At 46.3% G+C, this 17,424-nt stretch overlaps 1 pseudogene; it reads left to right on the top strand.

Annotated features, from left to right (window-relative positions):
• The first annotated feature begins 264 nt into the window (after positions 1 to 264).
• Positions 265 to 2,074, top strand: LOC144784058 (general transcription factor II-I repeat domain-containing protein 2 pseudogene; annotated as a pseudogene).
• The last annotated feature ends 15,350 nt before the right edge of the window (positions 2,075 to 17,424 follow it).

Below are 17,424 nucleotides of genomic sequence, written 5' to 3'. Positions count from 1 at the left end.
CTCCACTTTCCATGCATTCAGGAAACCTGCACTTGTTGAGCGCATGCCATCCGGTGATCTGTGACAGATCCAACGGCTGCCTGAACCCTTCTCTCCTGTACTGTAAGTACACAGTCATATGATGTATGTGGGGGGGGGAGGGGGGTTCTGCTTATTATTCTGCTTCAGCTTAAAAGTCGAGCGGTAGACTTTGGATATACTGACCACTTCCATGTCACTTTACAGTGGTATAGGGACCATAAACTACAATCAAATAACCGAAAAATGTCCAAGAAAAGAAAAGTTGATGCAGAGGGAAGGCAATTTCAGGAGAGATGGGAAAGTGAATACATGTTTGTGATTAATGGAGACAAGCCGGTATGTCTTATTTGCTATGAGGCAGTGGCAGTGATGAAGGAATACAATTTACGCCGGCACTTTGAGACCAAACATGGAGCCAAATTTGCTAACCTTAGCCACCAGGAAAAGCAACAAAAGGCCCAAGAATTAAAAGGTAGCCTGCATTCTCAACGGAATATTTTTGCAAAAATGACAGCAAAAAATGATGCAGCAGTGAAAGCCAGCTATCTTGTGGCTGAAGAAATTGCGCGAGCTTCAAAGTGCTTTTCAGAAGGTGCATTTGTGAAGCAGTGTATGCTGAAGGTATGTGAACAGGTGTGCCCTGAGCAGAGACAGGCTTTTAACAATGTCAGCTTGTCAAGAAACACCATCACAGACCGAGTCAGGGACCTAGCCTGTAATCTTAAAACAAAGTTGGCTGAAGAGGCATGCAGTTATCTGGCATTTTCATTAGCTGTTGATGAAAGCACTGACAATACTAATACAGCTCATCTAGCTATTTTTGTAAGAGGTGTGAAGGAAGACTTGTCTGTCAGTGAGGAGCTCTTGGATGTGGTCGCCATGTATGGGACAACAACTGGGAGGGACATCTTCAACGCAGTGGAGGAATCCGTAAATAAAATGAAATTACCTTTGGAAAAGTTGGTGGGACTTACTACTGATGGCGCTCCAGCAATGTGTGGAGAGAGAAATGGCTTGGTTGGACTGTTAAAAGAGAAAATGAAAAACAGTAATTGCCACACGCCGCTGATAACTTATCACTGCATTATCCACCAAGAAGCTCTGTGTGGCAAGGTTCTGCAACTGGATAACATAATGTCCACAGTCAACAGTGAATTTTCTGCGTGCACGGGGTCTGAATCATCGTCAGTTCCAACAATTTTTGAAGGAGGTGGGCATGGAACATACAGATGTGCCATACCATACAGAAGTAAGGTGGCTGAGTAGGAGCACCGTTCTCAAGAGATTTTTTGAGCTTTTGGAAGAAATTACTCTTTTTATGCAAAGTAAAGGAAAGCCCTTGTCAGAACTGTCAGATCCAAACTGGCTGTGCGATTTTGCCATGTTGTGTGACATAACAGAGCATCTCGCCCATCTGAATCTGAGGCTGCAGGGCCGCAAACAAGTCATAACCTCAATGTATGAGGCAATAACAGCTTTCCAGGAGAAACTGCGCCTATGGAAGTCACAGCTTGAAAAAGACAGTCTTGCCCACTTTCCTGTCTGCCAGAGCATCTCAACTTCATTCCCAGGTACTTTTTCATGTGCTCGATTGGGTACCAAAGTGAATCGGCTGATTGATGAATTCAATCGACGCTTTTCTGACTTTAAACAACAACACTTAACCTTTACCAGCTTTGCCAATCCCTTCAACATCGATGTTGACAGTGCACCACATCACCTTCAAATGGAATTAATTGAACTTCAGTGCAACAGCAGCCTGAAAGCGAAGTTCCAGGATGCGACAGTCGACGACTTTTACCGTCTCCTCCCCCCTGCTTTGATGCCACAGCTCCGACTTCAAGCTGCACGTGTTCTGTCCATGTTTGGGAGCACCTATCTATGTGAACAGATGTTTTCAATCATGAATCTGAACAAGACCAAGCACAGATCACGCATCACTGATGATAACCTCCATGCTGTTTTGCGGATTGCTACAGCACAAGACCTAACGCCAGACATCGATGGACTGACCTCAGGAAAACGATGTCAGCCATCTACTCAGAAAAGTTAAAAAAAAGTTAATGCCTTGTGTTTGCCATATGTGTAATAAACAGTGTTTGGCAATATTTGTATGTTTAAAAAAAAAATTACTGTCTGTTACCAAAAATCATTTTTCAATAAATTGTACAATAATTGTACATTTGAATATCTACTTGCCATTATTCTGACTATGTTTCTGCTTTAAGAGCTAGTTATTATTACAAAAAACAGTAATAATTGAATGCAGTGACAATAATTTATGATAATAAAGAGTGGACACATAGTCCACAGATACAACCGGCCCTTTGAGGGTGACCAAACTGCTGATGCGGCCCCCGATGAATTTGAGTTTGACACCCCTGCAATAGGGTATCCAAATGCAGTTCTGAACTGTGTTCAGAAGTTATCTCTTTGGAGAAGAGGTTACCAAAGGAATTTGATATGCGAACTAAACGAGTAATTATGTTTGTTTTGTTTTTGCATACTCCTATGTTTTTTAGTTTGATAAGTGTGTAAGGGGGTCACAAGTTCAATGTGAATTTATTATATATTTATATTTATTAAAAATGGGGAGGTGATGTTGTATTCTAGGTTATAGAACCTAGGATACCACACCCTCCTGGTGCAGAGTAATGCAAGGCATCAATTTGCACTGCATTGCATAACTCAAGATTTATGAAGCCACTCAGGGCCATGCTAGGTGGCTTAGCATGGCTTCATAAATCTCATGTTTAATTTGCGTCACTCTTGCACCACATTGGGTGGTGCAAGAGTGACACAGAGGGGCTCGTGAATATGCCCCATATTTTTTAATTAATCCATTTTATCTGAGTATAGAAGACATGGTTTATGACTCATCGACAATGTAAATAATGCAGAATGCAGCATACATCATAAAAAAAGAACAACGAAGACAGATGAAGGTATTTCTCCTGGTTGCATCTCCCTTACGCTTCCCCTAGGGAGGTGTACATTTTTGGCCCTGCCTTAGAGTTACGATTCTTTATAAACCTGGGGCAGTGTTAAAAAGCCATGTTTGTTGCTGGGAACGCCCCCAGCTACACCCATTTAATATCTCTTTAACACAAAAAAATGGCGTTAAAGGCATCAATATTTCCAAGGCCACATTAAGCCCTGCAAAGTGGCTTAGTGCTGCCTGGTGAACATGGAGCAGGCCCCTGCACCACCGGAGTGTCACCAAAAGTGATGCTCCGGTTGTGCAGCCTCATTGTAAATGAGGCCCTTTGAGTACTAGTCTTTAAGTGGTGTTTTGGATGGCTTGTGTTAGAAATGGGGCGTCTGGTTGGCAGAGGAATGCCCCTTGTCCAAGCAGGAACCACCACTCTAGTCAGAGAAAGCTCGATAAACACTAAAAGATAACCTGTGCTCACCCTCTGGTAGCTTGCACAGAGCAGTCAGGCTTATCTAAAGAGACAATGTGTAAAGTATTTGTGCAACACACATACATAATAAGTAACACAATGAAAACACCACAAAAATTCTCAACACAGGGTTAGGAAAGTGGATTATATTTTTATGAGTAAAACAAGTCCATAGCAACAAAAATCCAATGAGTAGAACAGAGTTATGAATTTTTTAAGATAAAATCAAAATATAGTGCTTAGAGTCATAAAGCACCAATAGTGGTCATCTGGTGCACCAGACCAGGGTAAATCCAAAGTTCAGGCCAACCATGATGGAGGGCAGGCCCATTTCAGGACTCTCTCAGATTCTGCGGAAAAAGTACCTTGGGTGGAGGACCCAAAGTGAGGAGCAGAGGAGGCGATGCATTGTTGTCAATTCTGTGGATGTAGGCGATGCGTCAGTTCCGATCTTCGTGGTGAGTTAAGCCCTCTTGATGAACCTCTTTGCATTTCAGGGGATGCGTCATCATCGAGCCACGCAGTCTGTTGAAGCTACGTCGTTGGCCAGCAGCTGCATCAGTGTTGAAGGGCAATGCGCCAGTTCAGATTGGCGCAGTCATTGATGTGCAGATTCTGCTGCATCAGCACAAAAGCAGGCACTTCCAAGTGGCCAGGACTGGACTGGCACCACATGGCAGGGCATGACTCACAATTGGCAGAGTCCAGGTGCTGTTGCAGGATTAGATTAAGTCTCTGATTGCCTTGAGACTTCAGAACAGGTGTCAATCCAGCAAGCACTTGGAGTCACTTTGGGTTCAAGTGAGATGAGTCTGGTCCTTTCCTCAACAGGACAGGCCAGATGATAGCAAGCAGCTTGCAACAGGCAGCACATCAGAGCAGAAAATAAGTTCGTCCAGAGCAGCAGTACAGCAGAGTGGCAGTCCTTGTAGCAGCACAGCAGTCCTTCTTCATGACTTAATTCTTAACAGGTCCAATGGTGTACCCTGTACTTTATACCCAGTTGTGCCTTTGAAGTGGGAGCAATTTCAAATAAGGTACTTTCAAGTACACGCAGGTCCTTTCTTCCCATCCCTGGCCCCAGACTATCAGTAGGAATAATCTTCCCTTTGTGTGTCCAACAGGACACTGCCTATTCAGGTGTGTAAGCTCCCCCTTCTTTCCTGCACAGGAAGAGCCATCAGAATGTAGATAAGCATGCATACACCTAACCTTCCTGTGTTTGTGGCTACCTAGAGGGAATGCACAAAGGGTATCTGTCACCCATCCCAGACATGTATTTGAGACAGACTGCAGGCACATAAAGCAGTAAGAACAGAGAAATGCCCACTTTATAAAAGTGGATTTTCTAAAATAGTAATGTTGAATCCAATGTTACTAGTGAAGAGGATTTATCAATACAATTTCAAAGCTATAAAACTTGATGCCGCTACTCCTTTCTAATCAAGAATTACAGCTTAAAGGTGTTTTAAGGCACTCTCACTGGTAATCTATGAGATGACTAGGCCGCACAGTAGTGAAAATGAATTTGGGTGTTGGTCACTACCAGGACATGCACAACTTAACAGTATATGTCCTACCTTTTACTTACACAGCACCCTGCCCTACGGGCTACCAAGGGCCTACCTTAGGGGTGACATGTGTAATAAAAGGGGGGTTTAAGGCTTGGCAAGTAGTTTTAAATGACAGGTCGGAGAGGCAGTAAACTACACACATAGGTCCTGCAATGGCAGGCCTGAGACAGGTTTGAAAGGTTACTTTTGTGTATGGCACAATCAGAACTGCAGGCCGACTAGTAGCATTTAGGTTACAAGCCCTGGGCATAAGGTATACTACTTTACAATGGACTAAAATATACCAATTGTGTATAAACCAATGCTACAATGCTTAGGGGAGAAGCAGATGCACGTTAGGACTGGTCAGCAGTGCTAAAGAGCTCAGAGTCCTGATGACAACAAAGAGAGGAGGTAAAGAGGCTAAATATTTGGGGGACTACCACAGTAAGAAGGACCTGTCTAACAGTTTGCATCTTGTGTAGCGGGTGTCCAAAGATGTTGTAGTAGAGGACATTGCTGTAGTCCAGTCTCCATGTGATGAGGGCCTGGCTAATGATCTAAGAAGTGTCAGGAGGGAGCCACATGAAGAAATTCCTGAGCATGCAAAATATATGAAAGCAGGTGGAGTTGACGGTGGTGACAGTGAGATTGATATCCAGGATGATGGTTTCTGGGGTGTTGGAGGTTGAGGGGGTCATGCATAGCTATTTGGGCTACCATGTGGTGTTCCAGGGTGAGTTAACCTCGCAAAATATCTCACTTCAGTCATATGATGTTGAGTATGAGGTAGTTTTCTCACACTGAGTTTGCCATGTTTGTCAATAACATATTGTACTATCTTTTGGTGGTGTTGGTTTTTCTTGCGAGGGATCGGATGAACTGGGTGTCATCGGTGTAAGAGATAATGTAGAGTCCATGGCTCTGAATGATGCCTGCTAGAGGAGTCATGGATAAGCTGAAGAGAGTGGGGCTGAGTGATGAGGCTTGTCAGACTCCACAGATGAGGTCATTGGATTCAGAGGCAGTGGCAGCTCGTGGCATGTGAAAGAGGTGTGGCGTAAAAGTTCGGGATGAATGGCTGGTGGCAAGTGAGTGTAGTGAGCGAGCACAACTGTCATAAGGGAGGTTTGGGGGGGTTCCATGCCCAGTGAACATTTTGAAAAGAAGACTGGGCAAAGGGTGCATTTTCGAGCACATTTGACACAGCAAGTAGGTTAATAAAACGCTATATTAAACTGCAATGTAAACCTGTTATTGCAATATGTAAAGCCTATGTCTTTAGATATATTGCTGTAAGTACTAAATAACACATGATTACATGCAACACATCCACTGCCATTCATTCCTGTCCAACAAAAAGAACATTTTAAGCTATTTTTTTGGAAGATAATCTATAACGTCTTGTAAGTAAAAGCCACTTCAGTTCTGCATCTTATATTGGTAATGTATAGATGATAGTATACAGAAAAGATGAAAACTGCAAACTCACTGGCCTGACAAACTCTAAGTGTACTGGGGATGCTCAGACGTGAGTCCCAGGCACTCCACACCACTGGAGTCAAGCTAGCCGGGCTGATGAGAGGTGTTACCTCGAAACCGGGCCGGTCCTCGGATGCTTGATTCCGTTCTGGGAAGGACATGGCTTTTGTAGTTCGGACTGGACTGTTCCCATGGGGCACAGGGTCAGCGCTGATTTGCATATCGCCATTGTCTAACCCAGGGTGGTGTGGAGTGGAAAAACGATGGATTTGGGCCCAGATCTTTGGACTGGGGTGAATGTGTGACATTGATCCACATTCTGTCCATCACTGTTGTGTTTGCAGTTACCGCTCTAAGTGTACTGGGGATGCTCAGACGTGAGTCCCAGGCACTCCACACCACTGGAGTCAAGCTAGCCGGGCTAATGAGAGGTGTTACCTCGAAACCGGGCCGGTCCTCGGATGCTTGATTCCGTTCTGGGAAGGACATGGCTTTTGTAGTTCGGACTGGACTGTTCCCATGGGGCACAGGGTCAGCGCTGATTTGCATATCGCCATTGTCTAACCCAGGGTGGTGTGGAGTGGAAAAACGATGGATTTGGGACCAGATCTTTGGACTGGGGTGAATGTGTGACATTGATCCACATTCTGTCCATCACTGTTGTGTTTGCAGTTACCGCTCTAAGTGTACTGGGGATGCTCAGACGTGAGTCCCAGGCACTCCACACCACTGGAGTCAAGCTAGCCGGGCTGATGAGAGGTGTTACCTCGAAACCGGGCCGGTCCTCAGATGCTTGATTCCGTTCTGGGAAGGACATGGCTTTTGTAGTTCGGACTGGACTGTTCCCATGGGGCACAGGGTCAGCGCTGATTTGCATATCGCCATTGTCTAACCCAGGGTGCTGTGGAGTGGAAAAACGATGGATTTGGGCCCAGATCTTTGGACTGGGGTGAATGTGTGACATTGATCCACATTCTGTCCATCACTGTTGTGTTTGCAGTTACCGCTCTAAGTGTACTGGGGATGCTCAGACGTGAGTCCCAGGCACTCCACACCACTGGAGTCAAGCTAGCCGGGCTAATGAGAGGTGTTACCTCGAAACCGGGCCGGTCCTTGGATGCTTGATTCCTTTCTGGGAAGGACATGGCTTTTGTAGTTCGGACTGGACTGTTCCCATGGGGCACAGGGTCAGCGCTGATTTGCATATCGCCATTGTCTAACCCAGGGTGGTGTGGAGTGGAAAAACGATGGATTTGGGCCCAGATCTTTGGACTGGGGTGAATGTGTGACATTGATCCACATTCTGTCCATCACTGTTGTGTTTGCAGTTACCGCTCTAAGTGTACTGGGGATGCTCAGACGTGAGTCCCAGGCACTCCACACCACTGGAGTCAAGCTAGCCGGGCTGATGAGAGGTGTTACCTCGAAACCGGGCCGGTCCTCGGATGCTTCATTCCGTTCTGGGAAGGACATGGCTTTTGTAGTTCGGACTGGACTGTTCCCATGGGGCACAGGGTCAGCGCTGATTTGCATATCGCCATTGTCTAACCCAGGGTGCTGTGGAGTGGAAAAACGATGGATTTGGGCCCAGATCTTTGGACTGGGGTGAATGTGTGACATTGATCCACATTCTGTCCATCACTGTTGTGTTTGCAGTTACCGCTCTAAGTGTACTGGGGATGCTCAGACGTGAGTCCCAGGCACTCCACACCACTGGAGTCAAGCTAGCCGGGCTAATGAGAGGTGTTACCTCGAAACCGGGCCGGTCCTTGGATGCTTGATTCCTTTCTGGGAAGGACATGGCTTTTGTAGTTCGGACTGGACTGTTCCCATGGGGCACAGGGTCAGCGCTGATTTGCATATCGCCATTGTCTAACCCAGGGTGGTGTGGAGTGGAAAAACGATGGATTTGGGCCCAGATCTTTGGACTGGGGTGAATGTGTGACATTGATCCACATTCTGTCCATCACTGTTGTGTTTGCAGTTACCGCTCTAAGTGTACTGGGGATGCTCAGACGTGAGTCCCAGGCACTCCACACCACTGGAGTCAAGCTAGCCGGGCTGATGAGAGGTGTTACCTCGAAACCGGGCCGGTCCTCGGATGCTTGATTCCGTTCTGGGAAGGACATGGCTTTTGTAGTTCGGACTGGACTGTTCCCATGGGGCACAGGGTCAGCGCTGATTTGCATATCGCCATTGTCTACCCAGGGTGGTGTGGAGTGGAAAAATGATGGATTTGGGCCCAGATCTTTGGACTGGGGTGAATGTGTGACATTGATCCACATTCTGTCCATCACTGTTGTGTTTGCAGTTACCACTCTAAGTGTACTGGGGATGCTCAGACGTGAGTCCCAGGCACTCCACACCACTGGAGTCAAGCTAGCCGGGCTGATGAGAGGTGTTACCTCGAAACCGGGCCGGTCCTCGGATGCTTGATTCCGTTCTGGGAAGGACATGGCTTTTGTAGTTCGGACTGGACTGTTCCCATGGGGCACAGGGTCAGCGCTGATTTGCATATCGCCATTGTTTAACCCAGGGTGGTGTGGAGTGGAAAAACGATGGATTTGGGCCCAGATCTTTGGACTGGGGTGAATGTGTGACATTGATCCACATTCTGTCCATCACTGTTGTGTTTGCAGTTACCGCTCTAAGTGTACTGGGGATGCTCAGACGTGAGTCCCAGGCACTCCCCACCACTGGAGTCAAGCTAGCCGGGCTGATGAGAGGTGTTACCTCGAAACCGGGCCGGTCCTCGGATGCTTGATTCCGTTCTGGGAAGGACATGGCTTTTGTAGTTCGGACTGGACTGTTCCCATGGGGCACAGGGTCAGCGCTGATTTGCATATCGCCATTGTCTAACCCAGGGTGGTGTGGAGTGGAAAAACGATGGATTTGGGCCCAGATCTTTGGACTGGGGTGAATGTGTGACATTGATCCACATTCTGTCCATCACTGTTGTGTTTGCAGTTACCGCTCTAAGTGTACTGGGGATGCTCAGACGTGAGTCCCAGGCACTCCACACCACTGGAGTCAAGCTAGCCGGGCTGATGAGAGGTGTTACCTCGAAACCGGGCCGGTCCTCGGATGCTTGATTCCGTTCTGGGAAGGACATGGCTTTTGTAGTTCGGACTGGACTGTTCCCATGGGACACAGGGTCAGCGCTGATTTGCATATCGCCATTGTCTAACCCAGGGTGGTGTGGAGTGGAAAAACGATGGATTTGGGCCCAGATCTTTGGACTGGGGTGAATGTGTGACATTGATCCACATTCTGTCCATCACTGTTGTGTTTGCAGTTACCGCTCTAAGTGTACTGGGGATGCTCAGACGTGAGTCCCAGGCACTCCACACCACTGGAGTCAAGCTAGCCGGGCTGATGAGAGGTGTTACCTCGAAACCGGGCCGGTCCTCGGATGCTTGATTCCGTTCTGGGAAGGACATGGCTTTTGTAGTTCGGACTGGACTGTTCCAATGGGGCACAGGGTCAGCGCTGATTTGCATATCGCCATTGTCTAACCCAGGGTGGTGTGGAGTGGAAAAACGATGGATTTAGGCCCAGATCTTTGGACTGGGGTGAATGTGTGACATTGATCCACATTCTGTCCATCACTGTTGTGTTTGCAGTTACCGCTCTAAGTGTACTGGGGATGCTCAGACGTGAGTCCCAGGCACTCCACACCACTGGAGTCAAGCTAGCCGGGCTGATGAGAGGTGTTACCTCGAAACCGGGCCGGTCCTCGGATGCTTGATTCCGTTCTGGGAAGGACATGGCTTTTGTAGTTCGGACTGGACTGTTCCCATGGGGCACAGGGTCAGCGCTGATTTGCATATCGCCATTGTCTAACCCAGGGTGGTGTGGAGTGGAAAAACGATGGATTTGGGCCCAGATCTTTGGACTGGGGTGAATGTGTGACATTGATCCACATTCTGTCCATCACTGTTGTGTTTGCAGTTACTGGTCACAAGGCTAGCATCAAAGGCAAGGCTGGGGCCTCCAGGGATTTTCTGTTTCCGAAAGTTTACACTACCCAGACTGCAGCCTGAGGTCATACATGCTTCTTTTAATTGCCAATCTGCTCTGTTGTGCTTGGTTCCAGGCCCTTTGTTCATGCCTCAGAAGTTACTTCAATGTATTGCTTGCATTTGGGAGGGGCTGAAAAGGCTGCTTTCCTCAAAGCCATTTGCCAGGCAATAAACACTAGGCTCAGGATGGACATGGGCTGTAAACTGATTTTTAAATTTGTGGAATGCATAGAGGCAGATATCGAAATTGAAAACCTTTCTTGTAAACAACTCAGCTTTCATTGCACAAATTGCCCCTCCATCATGCTGCACATCGAAAAACCATGCAAATACCCCTGCATGATGCTCCAGCATCAGGACTCATTGCAAGAAACCAACACATTGCCGCATCATTCTGTCCACTACTTTGTGCCCTTTCACTATAACCAATGCACAAAACTCCTGGACGATGCAGCTGTCTATTGCCCATACAAAAAGTATTTTGTACATTACTCCTTCATTATACTTACCCATGCATAATAGCCCTGTGCACAATAGCCCTGTAAATTACCCTCGGACGTCAAACTCGTACAGTGCTACTCTACATAATACGCAACTGCACGGTGCCCTGTACATTAATCCTCAGCACAATGGTTTTACACAATCGGTATGAACAAAAAGCATGTTACAATGCCTCAGCAATATGCCCCAGTGCAGAGCCAGTGCAACATGCCCTCTCACAAAGTGATTTCACACAACCCCCTGCAGGGTATCACTTCCCACCGCCCCTGCAGTGATGCTCCTGCATGGATCGCCAGTTCAGAAACACTTACTTAGGGTTTCTGCCTGTGGCCCCCACTGAAAGCTGCACAGAAGGAGGCTGGCAGCAATGGAGGATGGCAGGGGTTTGCGCGGTGACACTATGTTATTGGCTACAGTGCCAGACCTCTCTGAGGTGTCCCGGGGTCCCTTGGCAGCTGTGTGTAAGGCATTCTTTTTCTTTGAGAAGCACCCTGGCTGCACACCCTCCTGCCTGTGATCGGTGTGCAATGCACATAACAACAATGGCCAGGTACCAGGGCATATCTGGGTGCCATCGGTGCTAGCAGCAGAAAGAGGCAGTGCACCCCTCACACATTACATGCACAACACTCAAGGGAGATATGTGGCCTGGTTCTGGTGAAAGTGCCCACAGACGAGAAAGTAGACCTTGATGCTAATCCTGGCTTCCTCTCTTGATCAAGATATGTGATCCTGGGCAAATAGTTGTATCTCTATGTTGCTCAGCACTCTTAGCTGTCACAATTAGATGATTGAAAGCAGGCTAATCACAAGTCTTGTTGTGTAAATAAATGAACATATCTAGAATTAACTCACATTTGCCATACCACATAACATTACATTCAGACGTTGACATAGTTGTTTGTACCCATTACAGACAGATGCTCGGGTGAAGACCATGGTGCACTGTTTGGCACGCACAGAGAAACACACAAGCACATGTTCTCACACCCGCCTCTAAAGTCCCCATACAGCTGCATCACCGTGAGGCAGCCAGTCCTTGCCCTCACCTTCTGCTGGATCTCCCCCTCCTCTCCGTCCTGCTGACCTTGAAGGGTGGGGGATGACTTGGTAGAAAGCTCAGTCGCACGTAAAAAATAAATTAAAAAAAGTCATAGTGAAGCTGCGCCAGACACATGGGACGGATCATGCTGCATCCATCCAAATGGGATAGCTATTATGCACTTTATTTGACAACTAAACCAGACACAAATTGCATTGTGCGCACACAGACACAGCTCAATCCAAATCCGTTTTTAAATAGGCGTTTCCAGAATTTTGGCGCCGAAAGGCCTCGCTGTGTTATCCCTGCGTATAATTTCACTTGGGGGTTTCCTTGGCTCGAGTTTTAGAGACACTGTGGTTGCAGTAGGGAGGTTCTTACACAGAGGCTGTGCAGAGGTTTTGGCACCTCTCTGCAAACTGCCCCCTGGACCTACTCTGGGAAAGAGTCTTACCCAGTTGTCAGGGCCGGACTGGGAGCTGAAAGCAGACCTGGCAAATTTCTGCAGACCAGCCCGTCTGGCCCGAGCGAGCCCGACTGCTATTCGGGGGGTGGGGGGGGGGGGGGGGGGGAAGAGAGGGGGGGGGAGAGGGGAGGGGAATTTGGAAATACGACAGACCAAAATGGTGAATTTTACAGCACATTTGTCATCACATATTCAATTGTATCAACTTGTATGATGGCCTTAAAGAGCGCCAGGTTACCCACCCAGTCATACGTACCCATAGACATCTTTTCAGAGAGCACCGAAATAGACACAAGTAATGAATCAGAGAGAACAAAGTAAAAGTGGGACAAGCCCCTCACATGGAGTGTAGCGAGCAAGCGCAGTGAGCAACCACTACTAGGGGGAGTTTGGGGGGTTGAACTTGTCCCCCCAAGAAAATATGAGAGACAGAAAGGCCAAAACAAAGCATTTTTCAAGACATTTTTCATTACATATTAGATTGTATTAACTTTTAAAGCATAGTAAATTGTCACTCATGTTATCACACATTAAGCACTGACATGTGATGTCACACATGAGCACCCAAGCCACTGACTGACGCCAGAATACTGTGGAAATGTCACACATAAGCACCTAGACACTGACCCTAGCCTGGTCAAACCACCAGGCCAGTAAGCATGCAAACGTCACACATAAGCACCTAGGCCAGTAAGCATGGAAATGTCACACATGAGCCTCCAGCTCCAGGTCACTGAGGCCAGAAACTATTGAAATAGCACACATAATTAAGCACCCAGGCCAGAAAGCATGGAAACGTCACACATAAGCACCCAGGCTGACAGAAGCAATGGAAATGTTTCAAATGGCACCCTGGCAAGAAGCATGAAAAATTAACACAAAGGCCCTGCCTTGACATGACATATCTTTACCTAGCCTACTTAAGTGGGTGGCACAAAGGGTGTTGCAGGCCCACTAGCAGCATTTAATGTACAGTTCCTGGGTACATTTAGAACCACATTTCTAGGGACTTACAAGTACATTAAAATTGCCAATTCGGTGTAAGCCAATTTTTCCATGTTTGAAAGGAAAGAGCGCAAGCACTTTAGCACTGGTGAGTGGTGTTGAAGTGCACTGAGCCCTAAGAGCCAACAAAAATTGGCTTTTTTGATGTAATAAAGAAGATGAAACCAGATTATAATTTGGAGGAATCTGAGGCCAACAGGACTTATCTAACCTTGTCTCAGCAGTCACCACCTCCTAAAATGGCCCTGAAACTACTGCTGCATTATTTATGCAGCACTGAGATTATTTCCCCCCACGGAGCGAGGAGACAGTGAGAAGGAGCAGATGTAGCAGTATAGCTCACTGGTGAGTAAGTCATAGCTGCCAAGGTTTCGGATTGCTATGTGTGACATTTTCATAATTTCTGTGGAATTATGAGTGACATTTCAACGACTATGAGTGACACTCTCTCGGAGCAAAATCAAACAATGGAGAACAAGCAAACATATGAATATGAGAAATTTCACTCATTTGAGCGACAAAAAACTCTAGGAAGAACTTGAAACTGCTGTATACCACCAGAAATGAAAAGGCACTAACAATTGACAAATAGTCTGTCTAGGCTCTGTCGGATGTAAGACCTGACCAAGCAGGCTGACAGGCACTAGCGAGAATCTCAGCTGCTAATTATAATTACATTACTCAGTCAGTGTGCTACAGGGTTAGTCAGGCTGTAATAATATTTTAGACCTTTAGTGCTAATGAATAATAATGTATGGACTGCACTCACTGTGTCAGCCGAGTGGAGGTTTGGGGCACTAGCGCGTCCAGAGAGCAGTGTACAGGTTCAGGCAGAGCAGTTTCGCTGTAATTAGATATAATGTACTGTTGGTTTAAAAGTTGGACATCACCTGACCAGAATTAAACGAAAAACAGGATGTGTCTGACTCCTACGTATAGTTCAATCACATGAGACAATAGTAAATAACATTGATCATGCTCAGAGCTGAGCGGCGCTGCTCTGTGCAGCCTGAGAGAGCAATGAGCAGAGTGGGGCTGTAACATGGTGTCAGTCAGGCAGTAAGTGACGCTCTAAATTGAATATATGACAGATGCAGCCAGGTCCTGCATTAGTTATATTTACCACGCTACAGGCTGTGAAACTAAGTGTTACAGTCAGTGGAGGCTGGAGCAAAAACAGAGGCAGGGCTCGGCTGAACCGCTCGGCCCAGGCCCAAAACTAAAATAATGTTGTTGCCGCCTATTTGAGATACTGGCATTTGTAACAGATGGAGCGAGCAGGATGGCTACTTAAATGCACAGCTTCTTGGTGTGAGGTGCCTTGCAGGAGTCACAATCAATAAATCTACGCATCACTGCATCTGACCAGGCAGCCTCTGTCCACGTGGGACCGACTAAGAAGGCTGAGAGGCACCAGCGCCGATCTCAGTTGCTGCCTTTTAAGCAATATTTAACTAACATTTCCGCGGCACCAGCTGAGAGCACAGCTGAGAGTTACAGAATCAGGCTGACTGTAAAAGGAAGCATTTACAACAATACAATCAGAATTCACACACACCTGTTAGCGCGGCCGGACTGTGCTTACATGACTTCAGCATCACGATGGGAAGCGTTAGAATCTGTAGGGACTACTGATATTTCATGAAGAAAAAACACACAGAAGTTGTAAATGTTGATTATCTTAACCTCTGCAGAAGCAGGCTGTGCCTATCAACCCTTCAAATTTCAGATCACCTAAAAACCTTCAGCAGGGCCACCTGTTTAAAAAGTAAATGCTTACTGTAAAAAACAAAATAATAATGACTTCATTATTGTTGAATGGTGCACAACAGCAGCAGAAACGTTGCACCCTTTTCACTCTATGCCCATGCTATAATGAAAAATAAGTTGTATGCCCAGTCTGATGTCAGCCCAGGATATGACTCAAGATTATTTACAGTGAGGCAGGTAATATGTAGAATCCTATCGTGATACTAAATATATTGACTGAAACAAAAGCAAGATTAGTTGAAACTGCCAGGATTTGAGACTGGGACCTACGGGTTAAACACAGATCTCTGCTGTGAGCACCTAACCTGCTGTGCTACCTCACTAGCTTCCAGGACTGCTCGTCCAACAGAGAGCCAAGGCTCATATCAGCATCCAACCAATCCCAGCTATAAAACAGAACCCAAAGCAAACAGAGATCAGGCCTGTGCTTATAGTTAAACATGTTTCTATCACTATAAATTTCCTCAAGAAATGTTGGCCATAGCCTGGACATTTGAAGTACCCAGGCAGTGTATCAATTCTGAACCAAGTTTTTATAATCTGAGGGGCAAGAAATTCAACCACCCAACAGTAAAGCATTGAATTTTGAAATTTTAACTGTAGTTTCGCCTCTGTGAGTATTGCTTTTATGCACTTCTCTTGCCTATTTCTGATGTATATAATAGTGGTTCATAATAACAAGCCCCTTAGTCTGTGCAGAGAAAATCAAGATTTATTTTATTACAAGCAGTAGGCAGCTGTAACAGAAAATGTTAAGAAAAACTATTCAATCAAGGTAATTCAACATAAATGAAAATTATTTTAAAAAGGAATCCTGGCTACACCCTTGTAATGTGTGCACTTAAATTGTTGCACTAGAGGACGCCGTAGAGCCGGTGAAGATAATGGGGTCAGAAGAACTTCATTGGCGACGATGCATTAGCACTCAATTTAAATGAATACATTGTCGCCCTGGGTATGTTTCCCAACAGACCAACACGCATCTGCCTGCAGGACCCAACCGATTCCTGTGGAGTTAGAAACTTACTAAACAGAGCTGTGACAGCTGGTCTGAGCACAGATCCTTTCCACAACTATGAAACTGGTGTTATTCTCACAGAGGCAGCAGCCTCAAAACAAAGAACAAAAACCTAATCTATGGGATAGCAGGATCTGGCTCAGAAGGAATACTTGCTTTTTATCTTTCAAGCACATGTAAACACGGGTTAGTGTTGGATTAAGGGTTTTTGGTATTTTTCTGATGGCAGTAGTTCAAATTGTAGCTGGCATTTTAGGACGCAGTAATCTCCTGTGTGTTAGTAAATTTGGTACCTGTTTCATTAACATAACATTTATGATTTTGACAAAATGGAGCGTTATTTCCTGTGAGTGTTAACGATGAATCTAACTTAAAGGGCCGCAATCACATTCTTCAAATGCTCGTTAAAGCATTGCTTTCTAAGTGCTTAAGAAAGATGATTCCATGTCACTGGAATTCCATTGAACCCTGGATTTTCATTTTACACACTGGTGCCACTACGAGTCCTGCAGCACGCACGACAGGCAGTCAAATCCAGGCCTGCCAAGTATCACTCATCAGATGTGACAATAACGCATTTCAGTGTGGTGTTCCACATCACCGCACTGAAATGCATTGTCTCACTCTGCTGGAGCCTGTACCAGCGCTGAAACTGGTTATGCAGCCAGGCTGCTAGCGCGCGCCGGCTCTGCTCCACGCAGACCTATCCGCTCCAGCGCTGCTGCCAGCAGGCTCAGGAAACAGTTAAGGATCTCGTGCACTGTTGCCTGCTACAATGTATCCTGCTGGGCTGCATTAAAATTCCCGCCCGCGGCACGGCTGTCACAGTCATTACTCACTACCAGGCCTGACGTCACCCCCAGCCTAGGCAGTCCTCTGCCCAATACTGCATAGCTGCCAAGGTTTCAAATTGCTATCTGTGACATTTTCATATTTTCAGTGTAATTTTGAGTGACATTTCAATGACTATGAGTGACACTTTCTCACGAGCAAAATGACGCAATGAAGACGGGGGAACCATATAAATATCTGAAATTACACCCATTTGAGCAAAAAGAAACTTCAAGAAAATCTGAAAACTGCAGTAAAGCACCAGAAATCATTGCCAGCCTATGGCCCCCTACCTGCCAGCAACCAATC

The sequence above is a fragment of the Lissotriton helveticus genome, chromosome 10 (genome assembly GCF_964261635.1).
Source record: "Lissotriton helveticus chromosome 10, aLisHel1.1, whole genome shotgun sequence".
Taxonomy (NCBI): Eukaryota; Metazoa; Chordata; class Amphibia; order Caudata; family Salamandridae; genus Lissotriton; species Lissotriton helveticus.
Note: the sequence above shows the minus strand (reverse complement) of the source record. Positions and strands in the feature narration are given on the sequence as shown.